The sequence below is a fragment of the Orussus abietinus genome, unplaced genomic scaffold (genome assembly GCF_000612105.2).
Source record: "Orussus abietinus isolate OABI.00-Male unplaced genomic scaffold, Oabi_2.0 scaffold1301, whole genome shotgun sequence".
NCBI classification, from domain to species: Eukaryota; Metazoa; Arthropoda; class Insecta; order Hymenoptera; family Orussidae; genus Orussus; species Orussus abietinus.
In genome coordinates, this window is record NW_019395459.1 from 1 (window position 1) to 7,413 (window position 7,413).

A 7,413-nucleotide genomic window follows, 5' to 3' on the forward strand; every position below is an offset into this window, starting at 1 on the left:
ATTTATAATGACTCTTTCATATCACCTTAAGTACCATCGAGTTGTCTACTGCCACAAAATCCCGAATGACATTCGGGCCCGACAAATGACCTCATTCCCAATTGTCCGAAATTGGTCCAGACGGGATGCAATGCTTAACTTTTCCTTGCCCAATTGGCCCTTTGACTGGAAATTGGGTCCATTTTGGGCAATGAATCTCTTCGTCATTACTTTACCGAAATAACATTTGGAACCCTTCAGTTCGTATAATCCTCAAAGTAGACTGTAAAAGACTTCTACATAAATAATAAATGTCGGTAACGAGACGCGCCAGGTTATGTTACCACTTGAGTATTCAAAATGGCACTTTTTGGTGAAAAAGAATAGATGAAGTTATATGGGAAAAAATGGAAAATACTTTCACCAACTATTGCAAGAGAATACTGACTTGTCTCGGGGGTAACGCGGGTGTTTAGGGCAAAAATTTAGTTGCAGCTAAACGTCACGGATGGCGACGTTGGTCCTAAACAGTCGTTGGAATAATGAATTCCCGGGATTTCGACAGTTTTATATTGATCTCTTCGTCATTACTTTACCGAAATGCGATATGGAACTTTTCAGTTTGTATAATTCTCAACGTAGACTGTAAAAGACTGCTAATATAATGAATATAATGTATATAATTATATTAGTAGTCAGTGCTATAAGGAGGTTAGGTTACGCAACACTGGATGCCGCCATATTATGATCACTGAACGGTCCGTTCAGCAGAAAATCGCAACATGTTCCCAGCTCATCGGTAACCGCTTTTCTCCTCTGAATGCACCCAATGTCCCCAGGGTGCGGCGAATGGTAAAAGATTAAAAGGGAGTCTTAATGTTAGGGAATAGGGCATACTTGTCTCACTTTTATATCACCTTACACCTAGTCTGAAATAAAGTTGAATTGGAAATAACGTTGTGATCAACTTCTCTTACTGTTGTTCCAGTTGCGAGGAGGGCAATATACGCACCTGCGATTCCTTACCGAGGGCCCTCGTGTTGCCGGAGTTTGAAGTACGACCGACGATCGCGGAGGCGCCACCGACGCCTTCCAAGAAGGAGGAGGCGAGTATGTATCACGTGACTCGAAAGCTGCGCACGGCGCAACTGCGCAGCCGAAAACGGCCCTCGAGCTTCGACGCAGCTTTGATCGTCCCGAGGACCCGGAGTTGCGGAACTGTGACCTCCAGCCCGATGCGACGCCGTTGGACCAGGCCGGCGCCATCTTGGATCGACACCTCCACTTCCGGTTGCTCCTCCGACTCCGCCTCGGATTTCGACGACCACCGTTTTCAAGGTAAAACATTTCTTTTCCTTATAAAAATGAAATTTCATATAAGTAATACCGTGAGCTAATCACTTTTTCACATTTTCGCTCAATTTGCTTTACGTAATAGACCCCCATTAGCTTTAATATCGATAGTTACCGGTGCAAGACATGCCGTGTAAACTATCCAAATATCCCGCGCGCCGTTTCGGCGGCCATCTTGGATCCAAGGACGAAAGCGTGGGGCGTCCTTGTAAACGCAGTTATTTCCCTGGCATTGTTTTAAGGTGAAGTGAAACATCCTTCAAATCAGTCGATTCGAATACAACACTTTTTTTTTAAGGTGATGTGAAAGTGGCGTCAAAAAGGTTTTGTTTATAAAACTTGTCTCCCAACTCGATTTACCGAATAGTTTGAAACTTTGCAACGTGAATAGGGAGACTATAAGGAAGGTCCTGAAAGTCATGAAATTTCAATTCTTTTCAAATTTGTTTATAGGTAGTTTAAAAATAGTTTATAAAAAAGGAAATTTCGCGAGTTTCAGGACCTACCTTAGGGTCTCCATATTCACGTCTTAAAGTATGAAACGATTTGAGGCACCNCGAAATTCGTCTGACCGTGCAGGCAATATTGAACCAAACGTACGGTGACTAGTCACCCATCGTAGCGAAAGGGTTAAATAACAAATAATATATTACCTCATGTTTATATACATGGAGAAAGGTGAAAGTCCCCTTGTAAGAGACTAAACGGTACCGTAGAAACGCTTTCGCTTAACGCGATTTTTTTTTTATATCAATAAATAACCCTTTGAATAGCGAAGCCTTTTCGACATATGGGCGAAATTCGTCTGACCGTGCAGGCAATATTGGACCAAACGTACGGTGACTAGTCACCCGTCGTAGCGAAAGGGTTAATTACCAAATAGTATATTACCTCATGTTTATATACATGGAGAAAGGTGAAAGTCCCCTTGTACGATACTATACGGTACCGTTGAAATGCTCTCGCTTAACTCAATTATTCTTTATATCAATAATTAATCCTTTGAGTAGCGAATCCTTTTCGACATATGGGCGAAATTCGTCTGACCGTGCAGGCAATATTGAACCAAACGTACGGTGACTAGTCACCCATCGTAGCGAAAGGGTTAAATAACAAATAATATATTACCTCATGTTTATATACATGGAGAAAGGTGAAAGTCCCCTTGTACAAGACTATACGGTACTTTATTCTTTATATCAATAATTAACCGTTTGAGTAGCGAATCCTTTTCGACATATGGGCGAAATTCATCTGACCGTGCAGGCAATATTGAACCAAACGTACGGTGACTAGTCACCCATCGTAGCGAAAGGGTTAAATAACAAATAGTATATTACCTCATGTTTATATACATGGAGAAAGGTGAAAGTCCCCTTGTACAAGACTATACGGTACTGTAGAAACGCTTTCGCTTAACTCTATTTTTTTTTTTTCGATTCCGAACAGTCGCGACGCTCGGCGAAAGAATTTGGCTGCACGGATGAAACCGGACAAGAGCGAAGCTGGCTTCGCGACCGGAAGTTCCAGTCATGGGCATCGTGTCCTCCACCTTTGCCTCGTTGGCGATACAATTCGTCTGGAACTGCCAGAAACTTTTGGACCTACCTTACAGGTGAGTCATGCGAGGTATTGAACGGCGTAAACGCGAAGTTGGACGCAATTCGCTCCCTTAAGCGGCTCTCAACTTTCGGAAAATACCTTCCGTGGTGGATTGAGCTATATGTGTGTTTACTAGGCGAATTAATTAATTACGGCAAGCTAAATGTCTTGCTGAAGAAATTTCTTGGCTTCAGTAAATGAATGGTGGACGTAATTTGCTCCCCTTAGGTTTAAGCGACTCTCAACTTTCGGAAATACTTTCCGTTGTGGATTGAGCTATATGTGTGTTTACTAGGCGAATTAATTAATTACGGCAAGCTAGATGTCTTGCTGAAGAAATTTCTTGGCTTCAGTAAATGAATGGTGTAAACGCGAAGTTGGACGCAATTCGCTCCCTTCGGTTTAAGCGACTCTCAACTTTTGGAAATACTTTCCGTTGTGGATTGAGCGATATGTGTGTTTACTAGGTGAATTAATTAATTACGGCAAGCTTAATGTCTTGCTGAAGAAATTTCTTGGCTTCAGTAAATGAATGTTGGGCGCAATTCGCTCCCTTAGGTTTAAGCGGCTCTCAACTTTCGGAAATACTTTCCGTGGTGGATTGAGCGATAAGTGTAGTTTCCTAGGCGAATTAATTAATTACGGCAAGCTAAATGTCTTGCTGAAGAAATTTCTTGGCTTCAGTAAATGGTGGACGCAATTTGCTCCTTTCGGTTTAAGCGACTCTCAACCTTCGGAAATACTTTCCGTGGTGGATTGAGCGATATGTGTGTTTACTAGGCGAATTAATTATTTACGGCAAGCTAAATGTCTTGCTGAAGAAATTTCTTGGCTTCCGTAAATGAATGGTGTAAACGCGAAGTTGGACGCAATTTGCTCTCTTCGGTTTAAGTGACTCTCAACTTTAAAAAATCCTTTCCGTGGTGGATTGAGCGATAAGTGTGTTTCCTAGGCGAATTGAGGTGAAGTGAAACCCCCTTCAAATCAGTCGATTTGTACACAACACTTTTTTTTGAGGATATTAGACCAAACTGTCCGAATCTTTGACACATCATCTAAGAATTGTCCTGACACATTCAACATTTGGATTTTCAAACCAATTTTTATTTAATGTTTCTTTTCTGTAAAATCTTTTGTTTACCGGATATGCCGATGTTTCATGCTAAATGACTCACACGATTCATTAAATGTTTCTTAAAGCATTTTTCTACGTACTTAATGTATGTGTCTTTAGTGTTCGACTTGCCTTAATTTTCGCGTTTCAATTTCATTTGTTTAACCACTCGTTTCGCTATTTAATACTTGGAATGGTTCACGCTTTAAAGAGGCAAAGATAATGAAATGGAATTATGTTTTCAGATTTATGTGTATGATAATAAACACGCGATAAAACTGCGTGAGTTGCTCTTTTTTTTTTCTTTTTTTATGTTCACAGTTGGGAACATAAAATGTTTGTCCGTCCTGAACGTCCTAGACGGACGTTTAGGTATTTTTAATAGAGTCTAAGAAATACTTAAACACTCGCCGTCCATTTTCTAATGATAATAAATGACCAGTATTACCGCGCATATATTTTGGGACAATGCCTCTTGACTTATGAGATACTTATTTACTGATCCATTCATTTGCTAATTTATTCATTTCCTCTACTAGTTTATTAGGCTGACAATTATTAGTTTGCGTAACTATTGATTGACAAAAATATCTGTTACGTTTTCCATCCGGTTAGTTTTCGATAAAATCGCAAGATAATAGTATTCCTCGGTAGTATAGTGGTCAGTATCTCATAAATTTCACTTATTTCTTCTTCATTTTATTTCGAACATAGTTTAACCTTCCAAATTTGTTACGAAATTTAAAACATATCAATGTGCAAAAAATGTCGAAGTGGTTCAATAATTATTAGTTTACATAACTATTGATCGACAAAAATATCTGTTACGTTTTCTATCCGGTTAGTTTCCGATAAAATCGCAAGATAATAGTATTCCTCGGTAGTATAGTGGCCAGTATCTCATAAATTTTCATGATTTCCTGTCATAATCGAGCGGCTGCCTTAATAACCGCCCGATCGTTGCATTCATCATGGCGTGGAATTCAAATCAGTGGATTCTTTTTCCCTCGTTCCGACCAAGAGATTACCGTTTCCCTCCTCGGTCCAGCTCCTCTGGGGGACCCCGAAATGGTATATTTAGAATTAGAAAACCTCCAACGTGGTGTCCCCGACCAACCTTGACGCTCAAGTTCACGAAGAACGTCAGCCGTGGAATTTTCGGCGGTCTTTAGCGTCATCGTAACCTGCAATATCGACCGGACAGTCATTTAAGGTGAAGTGAAATCCCCCCCTCAAATCAGTCGATTCGAATACAACACTTTTTTTTAAGGGTATTGGGCAAAATGTCCGAAACTTTGCCACGTGACTCGTGATCATCTAAGAATTGTCCTGACCAATTCAAAATTTGGATTTTTCCAAATAAAATTCTAACAGACCAGAACCAAAATGGCGTCGAGCTCTCATATTTCGATCGATATACAATTATCGAAGGCTCTGATATGAGAATCGAAAGGGTCAGGACAATTTTACGACAATTTAGAACACTTTGGTAATAGATAAACTCACATTTGAACGGGATAAGGGCAAAAAAAGTGTTTTATCCGCTTCTATGCCAAAATGATGGGAATACGAGGTCTCGGAGTGAAAAATTAATTGACCTGGAAATCACAGATGGCGCAGGGGGTCCCTCTGCAGTCAATTAGGGCCCCAGAAAGCACGAATCCAGAGGATTTCTGGAGTTTTACATCGATTTCTTGATATTTATTGCACGAAAACGACAGGTGGAGTATGCCATTTGGTACAATACCCAATTTAATTCGACCCAGCTGCCGATATGAAAACCAACGTCGGCAACGTAGGCATTTAGAAAGATCTTCTTTATCGACGTCGATCAAGTTCCTCGACGTGTTTCACTTCGCCTTAAGCGCTAACATATGTAGGTGAAATTACCGAACGCAAATCTACTATTGACAAGTCTACATTTTGTAGACTTACAGAAATACTAATTGACTCATGGTTCAAAACCAGATGTATAACCGTTCAAAGAGACGTATATAAAATGGATCCAAGTGCCGTTCCGTCCACTGTTCGTAGGGACAGTCTTGGTCTAGCCGTATCAATTGTTTAGGCAATGATCATATCTTCTAAACAATGCTCACGTTTCCTCGCCTTTGTCTCTTCGAAATATTACCTTCACATAGGATCTGGGCTTCTATGGGACTTCTGAATTCCTTGCCGTTGTGCAACTGACCATAACCTCATAAATGGCGTCGGATCTTCCCACGAGTCCTGAGTCTCCTCCTAAACGAAAGAAAAACCGAGCTAGATTGCCGATCGTTATACAGGGAGAGAAAAAAAGATCGTGAGAAGAAAATGGCATTAACGAACGGAACGAGGATCTCCAGCGACGGTTATTCCCGCAAAGATGTCACCTGAATACCAGACGCAGTCTCGCCGCGCCGTTACGTAACGGCGTCCCGCCGAGTGCAAGAGCACTCGCTGAGTGCACGCGCACTCGGAGGTATGCGGCTCCGTCACCTCGGCGCTTCCCCCTCTCTCGCTCCAGTTCCCCGTCGACTCTCCCTCTCTCTTTTCCCCCCTCCCCGATGACGCGACGTCCAGCGAGAGAGACGATATTGGTTATACCTCTCGGTACTGCGGGCGACTAGTCACCCGATCAAATTTAGGATCCATTCGTAAATTTAGGCGAATTCTGACTGGTTTTGTCAACTTCTTAAGGTGAAGTGAAACACCCTTCAAATCAGTCGATTCGAATACAACACTTTTTTTTTAAGGGTATTAGACCAAACTGTCCGAAACTTTGACACGTCACTCCTGATCATCTGAGAATTGTCCTGACACTACAAATTTGGATTTTTCAACAAAATTTTTTAACTCAGTCCAGACCAGAACCAAAATGGCGTCGAGCTCTCATATTTCGATCAATATACAATTACCGAAGGCCCTGATATGAGAAACGAAAGGGTCAGGACAATTTTACGACAATTTAGAACACTCTGGTAATCGACAAACTCGCATTTGAACGGGATAAGGGCAAAAAATGTGTTGTATGCGCTTCTATACCAAAACGATGGGAATACGAGGTCTCGGAGTGAACATTTAATTGACCTGGAAATCACAGATGGCGCAGGGGGTCCCTCTGCAGTCAATTAGGGCCCCAGAAAGCATAAATCCAGAGGATTTCTGGAGTTTTATTTCCATTACGCGCTGCCCGTCAAATTTCATTTTTCGAAAATAAAAATATGTATATCATTTTTGGTTCTTGTCCGAGATAAGTACAATATTTTTTTCGTATAAAGAAATTTCATGAGCATCGCGTACTTCTTTAGGGACTCCATAATCACAATCACGTGTTAAGGTTTCAAACTATTCGGTGGATCCAGTTTGGAGAAATGTTTTATAAA

The 7,413-nt window shown here is 41.2% G+C and overlaps 1 long non-coding RNA gene across 1 annotated transcript; it reads right to left on the reverse strand.

Annotated features, from left to right (window-relative positions):
- Positions 1 to 4,071: 4,071 nt before the first annotated feature.
- Positions 4,072 to 6,483, reverse strand: LOC105695957. Its single transcript, XR_001103673.2, has 3 exons — positions 6,377 to 6,483; positions 6,180 to 6,289; positions 4,072 to 5,232 (listed from the first exon to the last, which is right to left on the reverse strand). It is a non-coding gene; the product is annotated as an uncharacterized LOC105695957 (long non-coding RNA).
- Between the last annotated feature and the right edge of the window lie 930 nt (positions 6,484 to 7,413).